At 37.9% G+C, this 17,302-nt stretch overlaps 1 protein-coding gene and 1 long non-coding RNA gene across 3 annotated transcripts in view; one reads left to right on the top strand and one right to left on the bottom strand.

Moving 5' to 3' along the window:
* LOC115429518 (protein ELFN1-like) overlaps positions 1-17,302 on the top strand; it is a 227,473-nt gene that overhangs the window by 156,269 nt on the left and 53,902 nt on the right. The window contains exon 3 of one of the 2 annotated variants that reach the window (XM_030149062.1): positions 10,319-10,377. The exons of the other annotated variant lie outside the window; for it this stretch is intronic. The gene's annotated coding sequence lies outside the window, so the exon portion shown is untranslated. The remainder of the gene's footprint in view (positions 1-10,318; positions 10,378-17,302) is intronic. 2 annotated transcript variants of the gene reach the window in all.
* LOC115429533 (uncharacterized) lies at positions 13,352-13,930 on the bottom strand. Its single transcript, XR_003936800.1, has 3 exons — positions 13,904-13,930; positions 13,718-13,761; positions 13,352-13,513 (listed from the first exon to the last, which is right to left on the bottom strand). It is a non-coding gene; the product is annotated as an uncharacterized LOC115429533 (long non-coding RNA).

A 17,302-nucleotide genomic window follows, 5' to 3' on the forward strand; every position in this document is an offset into this window, starting at 1 on the left:
ATGTCGCCTAATATTTCATAGTTTCATTGCTTTGATTAAGGGACATGCTTACAGTGACACTGTTTATGCCACGAAATATCACAATATCTATTTCTGTCCAAAGTTTTTTTGTTTTTTTTTTCCGCCAAAATTTTTTATCAGTGATAGGAGAGTTGGACCACTTGTAAAGTCATCTCCAGCATATCCCAAACATTGTCAATGTGGTTCAGGTCTGGACTCTGTGGTGTCCAGTCCATGTGTCTTGTGCTCCCTGCACAGCTCTTTCACAATTTGATTCTGATGAATCCTGGGATTGTCGTCTTGGAATATGACTGTGTCATCAGCAAATAAAAAATCCACTGATGTTCAGACCTGGTCATTCTGTATATTCCAGTTCTCACATGACTTCGTTTTTCAGACACATTATGTTACTGAACATAGACCTGACCAACTGAGTCAAGACCTGATCATAACACTGCCCTCACAGGCTTGTACTGTGGGCACTAGGCATGATGGGTAATCACTTCATCACTCTGGACTAGGGTCAATCTGGACTCATCAGACCACATGACCTTTTTCCATTGAAATACACTCCAATCTGTATGCTCTCCACAATAAGGCGAGGCAGGTTTATTTATACAGGGTGGGGAAGCAAAATTTACAATATTTTGATTGAAAGGGATTGAAAGACAGTGTATGACCAATTAGTTTATTGAAAGTCATGAGAATTTATTTGCCACAAGAAAATTTACATGATAGAAAATGTTTTTATTCTATGTGTCCTCCTTCTTTCTCAATAACTGCCTTCACACGCTTCCTGAAACTTGCGCAAGTGTTCCTCAAATATTCGGGTGACAACTTCTCCCATTCTTCTTTAATAGTATCTTCCAGACTTTCTCGTAATAGTTTTGCTCATAGTCATTCTCTTCTTTCCATTATAAACAGTCTTTATGGACACTCCAACTATTTTTGAAATCTCCTTTGGTGTGACGAGTGCATTCAGCAAATCACACACTCTTTGACGTTTGCTTTCCTGATTACTCATATGGGCAAAAGTTTCTGAAAAGGTATGGATAATAGTGTTAGGTATGATTATGACATCAATATATGTTTGGTTTCAAAACAACTGACGTAGTGCCTGCTGAGAAAAAACAACTAAATGTTCATTGTAAATTTTGCTTCCCCACCCTGTATAGCACATTTCATGTACGAGACAATTCAAAGTGCTTTGCATAAAACATTAAAAGCATTACAGCAGGGAAGCAATACAAAGTATAGGCTTGAGAAAAACAAACAAAAAACAAAAAAACAAAAAACAGATAAATGGATAAAACAGATAAAAACTTTAAGCTTAAAAGAAACAGTGCAGATCTGAACTGATGAATAAAAACTCTATTCAAATGCAGCTGAGAACAGGATAATAATAATAATAATAATAATAATAATAATAATAATAATAATAATGGATTCGATTTCTATAGCACTTTTCAAGGCACCCAAAGCGCTTTATGTTATTGATCCATTATTCATTCACTCTCACATTCACACTCTGGTGGTGGCAAACTGTTTTTGGCCCCACCTGGATGGAAGCGTGGCTGCTAATTCACACCAAACAGCCCCTCTGACCACCACCAAACATTCATACGCAGTCATCCACCAGTGTGAGTTACACTGGAGGCAAGGTGGGTGAAGTGTAGGGCTGCGTGATTAAACAATTTTAAATCAAAATCAGATTTAAATAGGATGGTTTTTAAAAAAGGGTAATCGTCAAATTGATTTCATCTCTCTTGTGTCTCTGGACCACACGTCTGCGGGCAACTGTAGGCTCCTCCTCCTAACTGTGAGAGCGGTCTTTGACAGAAGTCCGTGTAATGACCACAGACCTTAAATCTGTGATGGGTCCACAGAAGTGATACCAATGTAAGCCATGGTCCACGTATGGATCCGTACCGTACCGTCTTCTTCCGATCCAGGTCGCGGGGGCAGCAGCCTCAGTAGAGTAGCCCAGACAGCCCCCTGCCCAGACACATCCACCAGCTCTGGGGGAATCCTGAGGCATTCCCAGGCCAGCCCAGAGACATAATCCCTCCAGTGTGTCCTGGGTCGGTCTCCTCCACGCACAGATTCCCCAATTTAAATATAAATGCATGGGGATCACTCGCCTGATCCTTGTCATTGACTTAAATTGGTAAAACTTCTGTGGGTCCATCACAGAATTTTTGGCGATTCCATGATACCATCGCAGATTTGAGGTAGGGAGCAGTGCATTGTGGACTGCACACGAAAACGACATGCCGACTTCTGTTGTCTTTTGTAGTTTTACCCAAAAATCAAAATCGAGTTTTTAGAGGAAAAAATCTGGATTTTATTTTTGGCCAATAATGTGCAGCCCTAATAAGAGGGAACAGGATTCAAACCACCAACCTTTCAGTTACTGGATGACCTAAACTGATGGTTGTTTAGGAAATGAGAAGCTCCTCACTCCATCATTTAAAGCAGTGTTTTTCAACCTTGGGGTCAGGACCCCACATGGGGTCGCCTGGAATTCAAATGGGGTCGCCTGAAATTTCTGGTAATTGATAAAAATAAAATAAAAACTAATGAATAAAAAAATATATGGTGAGTTGAGAGAGACAATCACAATACATAAAGGACATGACAAACTGTGAAGCTGAAACTGAAGCGCTGCAGTACTGTTTCTTTCAAATGTTCATTGTGGTCAGTTTCAGATGCTGCAGCTCTTTCATAATTCATAGTTTGAGTTCTTGTTTGTTCAGTATTAATTTGCAGCCTTTTGACTGACTGTACAAAATTCTCACTTTGTACAGTAATCTCAACTTGGCTTTTCTGCCTCCGTCCACAATAATATACATTATATAGCCTTAATGTCATATAAAATTAACGTTTATTTGCAACATAGTATAGCAAACTGTTACATGATCAAAACCAAATTAATTTTAGCAAAAAAAAAAAAAAAGGCTCTGTTTTGAATGTCTGGGGTCACCAGAAATGTGTGATGTTTAACCCTTTCATGCATTAATTGTGAGAACCTTAGTCAAGATTTTTTTCTTGGCCATGAAAAAACAATGCAATCGAGTTTTTTTTTTTTTTTCTGTGGAGTTACAAAAATATCCATGCATTTAATTTTTGAAGTAAACAAAGGTGTTTAAAACCCAATATCAGAGAGGGATATGAAAACAATGAAATAAAAACATGTTTAATGCTGCTAATCTGATGTCTTCTCACATTTTAACATATTCTAACGCTATTAATTCCTCACTTCATCGAGATAATGTGCAAAAGAAACCTTCTTGTCTAACAAATAACAATTGATTTACACTCAGACATGTTACTGCAGATCAGGTTTATCAAGAACAGCAACGTTACAGTAACGGTATGAATGTCAGGATATGAGATGATGCGTAAGTGACCACTGTGTTGGCTGATATGGAACTAAAACAATTAAACCCATTAATATACAAGAGAACAGCTGGAGAAGAACTGTCCACTGGAGTGACTTATGCATGAAAGGGTTAAATAGGGTCACGAGCCAAAAAAAGGTTGGGAACCACTGATTTAAAGGGTCAAAGAACTGAAACATATTTATGACTGCAGTGTTTTCTCTGGACTATTTGTCGGTGAATTCAGGTGAGGCTTTATGCTGTGGGTTTTATTGTCACACAGTGTGTCAGACACTTACAAACCTCAAAGTCAAAAGAAAGCTGCCAGTTAAATCCAGAGCTGTGGTTTGTGAACAGCTGAGGCAGGCATTTGCTTCAAGTCCCAGGCTGTGAGGTCGTTCCCAAAGGATGGCAAACTTTTCTCACCTGTATTGACTAAAACATGACGATGCCGGTGACTGGGACCGCTTCAATCATTTACAGTGACATCTCATTTGGAAACCTCCCTCCCTCCCGTGGCACTCGTATTGAAAGTTGTTGACGAGGACTGACTTTCCAGTGCAGTTTCAGCTTCCGAAAAGAACTAAGAGCTTAAATCTGAAGATATATTTTGTAGTCTGTTTAAATGTTTTATCAATGCATGCCTTTCCATTACTGCTAATATGAACACTGAAAGATTTTTTGGACATTAAATTATTCCGTTTCTTTTTTCTTTTTAGGTTTTTATTGTTTGTTTTATTGTATGCATTTGTAATAATAATAAAAATACCAGATTTCCCGTAGAGTATCCTGCCCTGGTACTGGTTGAGGAGCTCCCTGGGAATTTTTTTCTTTCCACCAGACATTAGAAGCAGTCGATCATATCTGATCAAACCACAACCACGCATTTGTGATGTGCGTTTTTTTTTTTTTTTTTTCCCATCAGCAATTCTCACACAATTGTTTCTTGAAACAATTAGAAAAACTAGACTGATTGTTTTTTTTTTTTCTCCCACATGGGTTTGGATTATGCTCTTAAGAGGCCCGTTGGGTGTTGCCTAAAAGCATGTGTTTGTTTGTATTTGCTGACACATAATTATTTTTGCACACATGAACAACTAGAAGTGCATACTAATATTTAATATTTGAACTGACTGCAGTGTGTGTGTGTGTGTGTGTGTGTGTGTGTGGGCACGGTTAATTTTCCTGTTGTGTTATTGAAACCCTGTGTGCCCCACAGCTACTGTTTGGGAATTTCACTGCCAACCGGGAGCAGAATACTATTAGATTTTTAAGAATGATGCCTCACAGGGACAATATTGAATTTAAACCAACCAAGCAAAACATTAAAGTTGCAGCTGAAGTTTTCTTGATCACAAAATTGAGAAATGTTTGATGACTTTCTTAAAATAGCTCTGAGCAAAATGCTTTTTCAAGATCTAAACCCATCTTGACCGCCTAAATCCCGACACAGGGCTGTATTAGAGGTGACCATGGTGTATTTGGTGTCAGGATAATCAAACGTCTCATGCTCAAATTATTGCCCCACCCCCCAAAGGGGAGGTAAACGGTATTGTTTTTAGTTTATTTCTTTTTTTGTTAACACTCTGGCAGCAAAACTATTGGTTGAATTCATACCAATTTGGGTTTATAGATTGCCAGTGACCCAGAATAGATCTGATTACATTTTGGGAAAAGTAGGTCAAAGTCCAATTCTTTTTAATGAATTTTTTAAAATCTTTTTTTTTGTCCCCCATTTACTTATAATGAGCAAAATTTCAAATGTCTGTAGCAGTAAAACTATTGGTTGAATTCATACCAAATTGGATTTATAGATTGCCAGTGACCTAAAATAGAAGTCATTACATTTTGGGAAAAGTAGATTAAAGTTCAAATATTTTATGAATTTTTTAAATCTTTTTTTCTCCCATTTACTTACAGTATAATTGGTGAAATTTCACATAAAATAAAACATCAATTTTGTTTCAAATCAAACTTGGCGCATATACAGAAGCAATCGTTATGCTGACATCACCACACACATAGGCATGATGTCATCAGTTGGATCGATCCCAAAATAAGCTACAATACGTGCGAGGGGCAGGGTTTGTTGTGCCTGACGCCACTTGTTTCAACTGGTCAAACAGTAAAGCACTTGTGAAATCGATTGTACTGAGATTTTTATATAATATTTAATGACTCATCTTCAACCAGCAAGGGGCTTTTCATTTTGTATTTGTGAGATAAAGATCTTATAAAACCAACCTATCGCAGCAAATATGAATGTGCTGTTGCACAATCTCATTAAATTCAGCTGATATAATTTAATATCTATGTTGAGAGACCTCAACTATTTCTGTGGCAACTTCCAATTTTTTTTTTTTTTTTTTTCCTCGGCATTTAACCTTCTCTAAGTAATTTATCACCAGTCATTATCATGTTATTGACCATGTGGATGGATGGATGGATGGATGGATGGATGGGTTTATTGATCAGTACATTTACATGAAAATGGAGATTTGTCAATTTGGCCCTCTGGCATAATAAACATAATGACATAATAAACACTGCAAAAATAGTACATAAAAAAACAAAAACAAACAAAAAAAAAAAAACATAAGAGGCATCATTAAAAGTTCATAGTTTTGTAAAATCTAACAGTAAATTTAAGGTTATTATATTAGATCTGAGAAAACTGAAGAAAACAGGAATTCTTCAACAAATTAAGTCATAACAGAACATGAAAACATCTGTCACTTGTCAAACTGTATGAGTTTTATTGGTGAACTGATGTTGCAGGAGATGATGGTGTTTCCACGCTCACTACTGAGCCACTGAATGTCTGAAAGAAGACCCATCTAAGACAACTGAAAAGCTGCAAAAAAAAACACTTTTACCTTTATTATTTCAATATTCTTTTTTTTTTTCCAATATGAATATGATACAAGCTTCCTGATTACTACTATTTGACTTCTTTGCACAACATAATATAGAAATGAAAATTCAAGGAAGCATAAAATGATACACGCAAAAAGAAAAGAAAGAAAAAAAGTCATATTCGAAAAGGAGTGAGAAGACGCATAGCTTATCAGCTCTCACCCCTTTGTCTAAACCAACAATACGTACATGTATGCATACATACATATACACCCATATACATACACATCTATCCATCTATACACATATATATACATATACATATATACACACACATACATACATACATATACATACATACATGCATACATATACACATCCACATATATCATATACACATACACCTACATATACATACATACACATATATGCATATACGCACATATACATACCCATGCGCATACACTTACATATACATGTACAAATTCATATATACACTGTTACATACTTACATACATGTTCTGATATGATTCATGGCTCAGAAGCTATTGAACCTTTTCTATCAGTAGATGTGTTTGGTCACCTGCCGCGCTTTAGGTGTTTGAGGGTTATGCACTTTGTTTGCTTTGCCCTTCTTGGCCGTTACATACATTTGGAACATTAGACATTTCCAGACCCTGGTCAAATAAGGATGAACAGGTGACCAAACAAGCTTCGGCTCCACTGCAATGCCGGCCTCTGCAAGATTTTAGCTGGTGCCCCTTTCATCACCGCCGAGACCACCACCAATCATTGTGCTCATTCACTCACTTACTATAGAAAATCTGCAGCCTCAGCTATGAGAATAAAATGTCTCACCCATTTAAAATAAGAGGTTTTTAAGATTTATGCGGCCATTTCTATACAGTATATACCTGGGTTGCATTAGTGGGATGCGTTGAGGTGTAGAGGGTCTTGGCAGGCGGTCCAGGATTTGGTGGGTGGGATTAAAATTGTTCAAACATGTATTTGAAGATAGAAGACGAGTTTACACGTGTTATATTAATCAACCAAAGCTGATGAGCATGTGAACTGTAGCAACTAAGCCTCATTATAGCCTATGGCATTTTAAAGCAAACAGCAGGAATAATCTGAAACCATGTATTCAGTTAGCACTTCCCACTTAATGACCACATGCTGCTTTAGGCTACATGTAAGACTAATCAATAATAAAAACACAAAGGCTTACAACTATTAACTGCAGAAGGGAAATGGAAAAGGAACAGTGTTTTAAATGGCTATTATTATTATGTTATTATTAGAAATAACTGGCCAACACGTGGAAGATTTTCAATATGTTTGTTCAATTTGTGCATTTGGAAGCTGGTAGTTTATTGAGTTAAGGCGGGGGTTCTCAACCAGATGGGGTGGACACTATCCTGGGGGGCATGAGCACATGGAAAGGGTCACGAGTGACGTGCACGCCGGTGCGTTAGTGACTACTGTTGTACATCACAACATTATAAATCACTCACATATATTCTCTCCCCACTCACGGATTGAGGTCCATGAGCGCGGGGGGGGCGGGGGGGGGGGGGGGGGGTGCTTGCATATCATCTGGTCCCAACCCCCAGTCACAATTTTGTTTCCAGGGGGGGCAGCAAGTAGTCAGTGATAAGGTGAGGGGAGCTCACTTTCGCTTTCTCACAGTTTTATCTACAGAGTTATATAACCCACCATATAACTTCCCCATATACATCAGTTGCGTTACTTACTTTTAAAATTATGTCCCCCCCATCATATAAATTTTTTTGGGCATGAGGGGGGGTGCCAGTAAGCTCATGATGCCGTTAGTGGAGCGTGGTTCAAAAAAGGTTGAGAAACCCTGATTTAAAGGTGTGATATTTTGCTTTTTTAAATGGAATTCTGTATTTTAAAACATTTCCCTGGGGTCTACATAAACTGTAAATGCTATGGTTGGGTCTGAATTCTTCATTAATTCAACTCCACAGGTCCATCTTCAACCCTATTTTTGATTAATGACACCAGAAAGGTTGTTTTGAACTATTTTCAGCAGCATTTCCTGTGCAAAATTATAGTAATACAGTAAGTTGAAGAGAGTCAGAGTGAGTCATGTATGCTCTGTTCTAACTGCCTTCTGTTAATTCTGGAGCATTCACAGTCATGTTTATTCATTTAAAGGTCCACCTAAGGAAAATTCAGTCTCTGTATTTCATCCATCCTATCCACACAGGCTGTTTCTCAATATGCATTCTTTTCTGTTCTTCCGTTCTCATGAAATGTCAACAGTCGTGGCCCAAGTACTGTTCCAATTGCAAGTTCGCATAAACCAAAAACGCATGGAATACCTGGATGTCGTTCTTGTCAGCCAGCTTAAACCAAGGACCCACTGGTTGGTGACTCATGTAGACTTGGCTGGGAAATAATTCTCAAGATGCAGTTTGTGCCGGCTCAGCTGGTTGGCAAGTCACTTCATCCACCTTGCCTTGCCTTGGTGGTGGTCCGTTAAGTGTGAATTGGCAGCCACACTTCCGTCAGCCTGCACTATGGCTACAAATGTAGTTTACCACCATCAGAGAGTGAATGTGTGAGTGAATGAATAATGGATCATTAATGTAAAGCACTTTGGGTGCCTTGAAAAGCACTATAGAAATCTAATCCATTATTATATCCATGCTTGATTTTATGTGCGCACTTTACTTTGTCACATCCTTGTAACCAGATTACAATTATTGTGTACAATTATATAAATGAGTGTCTTCATTTGAATATAAAGTCACACTGATTTTAAATGTAGTATTGTGAAATTCCTGCGACAGAATATAATTATGCTGAAAGCTCAGCCATTATCTCTCCCTGTCCTGGTGTTGCCACTTGTTCCACAGAGTAAACCATCTGCAGTTCAATGGCATGTGTTTGTGAAGAGCTGCAGCTCAGCCAAACACACACAAAACTTACTTTCACCGAGCTCCATTATTTCCATAATTTCTCTGTATTGTTGCTGCTTCCACCACAGCAGAGGTTGTGTGTCTCTGTGTCGACGCAGCAGAGACCTGGATAGCAGGAGAGCAACACTTCCATTAAGTTCGACCTTTCTCATTTAGGAACCGACGCACACATGCAGACACACACAAAGCACACAACACAGGCCAGCGGGACGCAGACACACAAAAATGTACTGGCGACAGAGGGAAAGCCAGCATGAAATATTTTAAACGAAATCAGTTTATCAGGAAGTGACAGAGAAAAAAACTGATTCTTGTGTGTATCTGTGTGTGTGTATGTGTGCTCGAGTGTACTCATGTGTGGGTGTGTGTACTTATGCATGTGCTTACGGTACATGCTCAGTGGACATCGATGTTGCTTTTATAACATTTTACAGTTGGCTGCGTGTTTGGAGACAGGAAGGAAATGAACAGCTTGAGGTGTCTGAGTGATGCTCCTCGGCTGCCTGCAGAGTGTGTGTTTGTGCGACTGTGTGTGTTTGCCACTTTGTGTTTGAGTAAGGGAGGGAAGGGCGGGGGGGTTGAGAAAGAGAAGGATGCTTTCCAGTATGAGTTATGGTATGTAGGCCCGGTCATTTGTCTGTGAAGTTCTAAAGCCAAACTTTGCAAAAGTTTTCAGACAGGCCATAACACGGTCCACCTACCAGAGCACATAAGCTCTGCTTTCTATTACAAAGAAATCTCCCTCTGCTGCTCTCACTCACTCTCCTAGTGAAGAGGTCCCATATTTTACTGCATGCTCTGAAGACAACAGATTAACAGAGGCAAACTGCTTGTTTGGATAAATTCAACCCTTTCTTCAAGTCGTGACTCTGACGGCTCCGGAGGAACATCACACTGATCTGTGACACATTTGATTCGGAGTATCTGTCAAAACCAGGTGTGTTCCTAAAAGAGTTACTTCACTGAGAATAATTCGTTTGAGTATCAAATTCTTTCAGGGAGTTGCACTGACAGGTTTTGAGCTTGTAACTTGCTGGGGACCGCAGCTGTGCTCTGCTTGAATACCAACACTTAATGCCTGGTCACACACAAAAACAAACACAGCAAAATGAATTTGTTGTGCATTTGTCGCAGGTGGTGCTAAAGTCTTGGCAACACACTGATAACTTGGACTGTCAATGACTTATCGTACAGTAAGTTGCACAGTGAGAGCTTCAGCAGGCAGTATTTTTTTTTTTTTTTGGCATGATAGGACAAAAAATATCCCATCATCATCCCATCATCATAATGCAATTCAAAAGCCCTGAGGGAAAAGTATTTTCTTTGGCTCCAACTGCAGGTGGGAGTGGCTTAAATCGTTTTTTTTTGCTTCTGCTTCATATGTGAATCATCTGTTCGGTTTTGTTTTGTTTACTTTTTTCATAGCAGCGTGAACAGCACAGGTAACAGGGGGTGTTCTTTTTTAAGTATTGGCCCTAAATCAAATACAGGTTTATTTTTTTTTCCTTTTCACCATGTGTACTAAAATTAACATCTATTTGGCCTGTACACGTACCGAAACGGCACAGTATGTTGAGTAAAAGAAAAAGGAACGAAAGACGTCGTTCGATACGAAACTTTAAATCCGCGCAAGTTCCACACGGACATATTGAAGGACGCACACATTGACCCGAAATACGAAATAATAGCTGATATAAGGTTAAAAAAGAACAACAAATATGATGTGAACCTAGAAGGAAGAGACTGAAGACCCTCCACCATCATTACTGTCCAGTTTGGGATCAGTTCAGGTCCCGGTGAAAGACAACAACGAGGAAAGAGACGTTAATGAGACGGACGTTGTTTGGCCCCTAGGAACTACGGTAGTTCTAAAACACTTACACTAGCTCTGTCTGTCTGCCTGTCTCTCTCTCTCTCTCTCTCTCTCTCTCTCTCTCTCTCTCTCACACGCACGCTGTGTAACAGAGGAATAGAACCTGTAGTTGGACGTTGAAAGTATATAAAGTTTCACTTTCGTTTCACGCCAGCGTTTGTTACATTAGTATGGACCCCCCACTCCCCACGGCTCCAAGCAATACAAAAAAAAAAAAAATCCCCCGACAAATCGCACCCTGCATGCATGCGCGCACGTACACAAAGTGTCCTAAAGAGTTTGTTCTCTGTCCTAAAATAAATAATTTGGTTAATTTTTTGTTGTCATTGTTGCTCTTCAGTTTATTTAAAGAGAATACCAGTTTGTCCTCTTGTTAATCTTGCACTTCATGTGGAATTTTTTTGGTATTTTTATGCAGAATGTGAACTGACAGAACTGTGATTTGATTTTTGTTGTTTTTTCAAAACTACCTGTCAGGGAAAAGTGCAATACTAATGTTTAAAATACATTTAGTCATATTAATGATGTATTTTATTTTCTATTTGATTTATAGCAGCAGAATTATATTCCTTTTTTCCATATTCAAATTTTTCAAAAACTTGGGGGAACATTTTTCAAAAATTCATGAATGTATTAAAGACATTTTGAGGGGTGTTCTTTCTTCCCGTACCGAACTGAAAAAAAAAAATGAACCGTGGCTTTCAAAACTGAAAACGTACCGAACTGAAAATTTTGTGTACCATTACAGGCCTAATTTGCAACATAGTGTAGCAAACTACTACATGACCAAAACCCAATTAATTTTAGCAAAAAAATTTCTCCGTTTTGAATGTCTGGGGTCGCCAGAAATTTGTGATGTTAAATGGGGTCATGAGCCAAAAAAGGCTGGGAACTACTGGTTTAATGGCTTCAACCATAAGCGTCTACGGTTTGACTCGAAGGGTGTCTTCAATGACGGTATTCGGCAAAAGTGAAGGTTACTTTGTTTTGCTTTTCTATTCCGACAACCTACAGCACAAGACATATTCCCTCCTCTTTTCCCTCTGATCTCTCAGTTTACCTCCATTGATATTCAGTGTTTTTCTGCCACCAGAGTGCATGTGCAACTGCGATGACGTAGACTGTGACGTAGACTCCAAAGTGGTCTCTAGACAAAGCAGAGCGTCCAATAGGAACATAGAGCAAACAAGTGAGTGAAACACCTGAGCCTTAGGTACATTATGTCAGTATTAAAACCACTCATATGCTCAGATTGAACAATTTATATTCACTAATATTATAATGTGTCCTGTTTGTTCTTGGGTAAGATTTGGATAATATGAGAGTCCTTGGCCATTTCTCCTTTTTATGCTATTAAATATTAACGATTATGATTAAAAAGTAATTTACATAATGAAAATATTGTCAATAAAATGTATCTGTGCTTTCATTAAATAAATGACTTTTCATAAACTGTTCAGAGTTTTTTTTCAGTCGACAATTTTTGAAGGATCACACTGATTAAAATACGATCAGGAACAAAATTCTCCCAGTATGCCCACACACACACATGCAGCTGTACAGTCATTCATTAGGACAACACACATCACACCATTAGTCATGGTATTCAAAGCTGAAAAAAAAAAATAGAACAATGGCACCATCTCTGTATTCGTTCCTCTGCCTCAATAGAAAACAATTCCATTCAGACAGTGTCCAATAAAAAGTGATGAATAGAGTTGAACACATGTTGAATGTGGTGGATGAGCAGCTGCAGGGACAGAGGAAATCGTTTTCTGCAGCTGAAAATAAGAATCTGTGCATGAGAGAGACTCATGCACAAGGTCTAGTAATAATAAAAGTACCTTCTTATACTGTGTGCACATAAATGTACCCACATATTCCAGTTTTTACTAAGTATGATGACGTTAAATGAAGACCATAAGTACAATCTAAATATAGTCAGACAGACAGACAGACAGACAGATCATCAGCTGCTGTGACAAGAGGAGGATGTCCAAAGGACTAAAACCACTGTAAGACCTGAAAAGGAGGTCAGACCTGAACCAGGATCTGCTCCTGAAGGACTAAAACCACTGTAAGACCTGAAAAGGAGGTAAGACCTGAACCAGGATCTGCTCCTGAAGGACTAAAACCACTGTAAGACCTGAAAAGGAGGACAGACCTGAACCAGGATCTGCTCCTGAAGGACTAAAACCACTGTAAGACCTGAAAAGGAGGACAGACCTGAACCAGGATCTGCTCCTGAAGGATTAAAACCACCGTAAGACCTGAACAGGAGGTCAGACCTGAACCAGGATCTGCTCCTGAAGGACTAAAACCACCGTAAGACCTGAAAAGGAGGACAGACCTGAACCAGGATCTGCTCCTGAAGGACTAAAACCACCGTAAGACCTGAACAGGAGGTCAGACCTGAACCAGGATCTGCTCCTGAAGGACTAAAACCACCGTAAGACCTGAAAAGGAGGTCAGACCTGAACCAGGATCTGCTCCTGTGGGACTAAAACCACCGTAAGACCTGAACAGGAGGTCAGACCTGAACCAGGATCTGCTCCTGTGGGACTAAAACTACTGTAAGACCTGAACAGGAGGACAGACCTGAATCAGGATCTGCTCCTGTAGGACTAAAACCACCGTAAGACCTGAAAAGGAGGTCAGACCTGAACCAGGATCTGCTCGTGAAGGACTAAAACCACCGTAAGACCTGAACAGGAGGTCAGACCTGAACCAAGATCTGCTCCTGTGCGACTAAAACCACCGTAAGACCTGAACAGGAGGTCAGACCTGAACCAAGATCTGCTCCTGTGCGACTAAAACCACCGTAAGACCTGAAAAGGAGGACAGACCTGAACCAGGATCTGCTCCTGAAGGACCCTCCTACTCTGTGTGTGGACTGTATTCACTGTACAAAAACTGTTAATAGCCTCTCTCTCTCTCTCTCTCTCTCTCTCTATATATATATATATATACATATATATATATATATATATATATATATATATATATATATATATATATACACATACATACATACATACATATATATATATATATATATATATATATATATATATATATATATATATATATATATATATATACGTATATATATATATATATATAGAGAGAGAGAGAGAGAGAGATAGAGAGAGAGAGAGAGAGAGAGAGACCATTGTTTTTTAATGCCTTATCTTTATTTTAATATCACTACTCTTCTTAAATTTGGATAAATTTCTGGAGGTATATTATTGTTTATAGTAATAATTAATGTATTATTATCATTATTATTACTACTGCTACTATTATAAATTAACTGTTTATATTCATAAAGCCTTTTCATGTTACAAAATGCAACTAAAGACTCAATAAAAACACCCAAGATAATAAAAGGAAAAGAAAACATGAGGAAAAAAACAATGTGGCGTCTAAAATCCAATACAGTTTAGGAAAATAAATGTCTCTGAATGACTCACAGTCTCCTTTGTTCTCACAGAAGTGACAGAAATAGTTGTTTAAAGACATAAACAGAGACTTGGAGGTAGGTTTTCAGATCCTGGCTCATTTGTGGTCCCAGCTCCAGCTCCAACTCCAGTGGTGGTGGTAGAGGTGTGGTGCTTCCTGAAGCTATCACACCATCTGAAAGGCAGAGCTTCTAAACCCACTCCAGCTGTGACCTCTATACTAAACCTCAGTGCAGATTTACTTAATCTTATCCAAGCGTAACATCTGAGGATACAGTTTGTCATGTATGCTCTAAGCTTTATGCAAATGTGTGGGTTTGTGCTTTATATATCCAGTGTATTTGATTTTTGGTCTGTAAACATATCCACTGATAGCAACCACTCCACTGAAATAAATGTATTTGTTTGGTTGTAAGTAAAGCTCAGTTCTTATGTAGCTCTTTTCCACAGCTGGTTCAGTGCAGGTGCTAATCCTGGAGCAGTTTTTTGTCTTTTCGATGAACAAACTCAGCCAGGAACAAAGATTCTAACCTGACATACACTATATGGACAAAAGTATTGGGACACATGAAATTCAGGCGTTGCACTACTAACAGAGCTGAGCTACAAAACTATAATTATTATTATTATTATTTTTTGAAGTAGTAGTAGTAGTAGTATCATTACATGACACGTTTGTGTTTGATCTTTCAGGATAATTTGGTTTACATCATCATCCACATTTACAAAATGCTTCAATTTGTTTTTATTTAACTTTACGCAATGTTGATTTTCTATTTCATTATAATCTTGTAGATTAAATACCTACAGATATCTGAAATATTTATCATGTTCTGACCATAAATAATCATTTCAAATCATAAGTAAACGTCTGGGGGTTTTTTTCACTCAAGAAGAAAAATCAGCCTTTAAATGTAAAATGAATATTGATTCAACATTTATCATGAATTACTAACAACAAGTGACATGAACATTTTCATCAAGATAGTATATAATTTGTAGGTGATATTTGTCCCAATATTTCTGTCCTTGTGTTTCACCTGCAGGGGTTCCCAAAGTGGGGTACACATACCCCCAGGGGTACTTAAATTTTTTTTTTTAGAAAAATACCTTAAATAAGTCATCACTTACAGAATACAAAATAAATTATGAGAATTAATGCTGAAATATAAAACACAGAAAATACATTCATGTAATAGTTTTATTGTTAATCATCTTGCTTAAGCTTTGGTAACATTTTAAGAACATTTCTGTTTTATATTATTCAAAATGAGTTAATTTGAGTTGATAAGTAATTATTTTTTGTTGATGAAAGGTTCATTTATTAATTAATGACCAATGTATTTCTTATCAATGAAAGAGGGCGCACACAAAATTTACTTTAATTTTTTTTTTAATTATTTTTTAATATATTACAGTTAAATATATGTTGTTTGTTTACAAAATTTTGAAAACATGAACAAACACCTTTGGCACAGGAACAAACTTTGCCTAATTTTTTCAATCAATAATGCGGAAGCGAGAGTTTGGGGTACTTGGCTGAAAAAGAATATTTCAGGGGGTACTCCACTGTAAAAACTTTGAGAACCACTGATCTAGAGCTTCAGTATCGATGTGAAATTAAAGCAGCCGAGGTCCAAGGAGGAAACAAACCATCTCCCAACTATATTTATCTGAACATTTTAACATTTCTTGCAAGTTTTGTGAGCAAGTTGATATAGTAAACACTGATGAAAAATTTAAATGTATTCTCAAGAATTTTCTCACGTCACTTTTGAAAGATAATGCAGACCAGGGACGTTTCTCTGTGGAGTTTGCATGTTCTCCCTGTGTTTGCATGGGTTCTCTCCGGCTTCCTCCCACCATCCAAAGACATGCACCGATAGGTTCATTGGTTAATCTAAATTGCCCATAGAAGTGAATGTGGGAGTGATTGTTAGTTTCTATATGTCAGCCTTGTGATGAACTGGTGACTGGTCCAGGGTGTACCCCGCCTTCACCCATGGGTACCTGGGATAGGCTCCAGCGACCCTAGTGAGGATGAAGCAGGTTCAGAAGATGAATGAATGAATGGTGAAGCTGTTCTGGCCCTGGTTTCATGAGTCCTGTCTGTCCAGTCATGTTAATGGTTTAGTAGCTGCTGATTCGTATTGACTGGACCATGAACCACATGGGACAAACAAATCTCTGAAAATGTCACAATACATTTTCCAGTAGACTCTGATAAATAGACCAGTATTTTAAGTACAAAGAAGTACATTTTCACCTGAAAAAAATCCGACAAATACATTCACTATCAACAACGGAATCAAAAGTAAAGTTTAGGAAACTGTGACAGTTCTTATTAGTGTCCCTCATCATCATTTAGTCGTTCTATATATACACGGTTGGCAACAAAGTTGGAATATTTTTGTTTTCTTCTTTTTCTTCCTATTTCTACACATCATCACATCTGACCAGGTTCAGTGATTATTTATTATTTATTTATTGACCTTTATGAAAAAGAAATGACTGGTTGAGATTAAAATATATTTTTCCTCATAAAGCCTTGAACTTTTTTAAATGTTGTTTTAGTACATTTTGATGATAATAGTACTACTTTTATTCAAGTAAGTTTTGAATGCAAAAGCTTCTGCCACCATTGTTTGTTTTTTTGTTGTTGGTTTTTTTTTGGCATTCATATAAATTCCTTTAACCCTCCGGTATCCTCTCCAGCAAGACCCTTAGTACGCACCAAGTGTGCCATTTTGGCACACTTGTGGAATAATGTCAAAAAAATTTTCA

Source organism: Sphaeramia orbicularis, chromosome 1 (genome assembly GCF_902148855.1).
Source record: "Sphaeramia orbicularis chromosome 1, fSphaOr1.1, whole genome shotgun sequence".
NCBI classification, from domain to species: Eukaryota; Metazoa; Chordata; class Actinopteri; order Kurtiformes; family Apogonidae; genus Sphaeramia; species Sphaeramia orbicularis.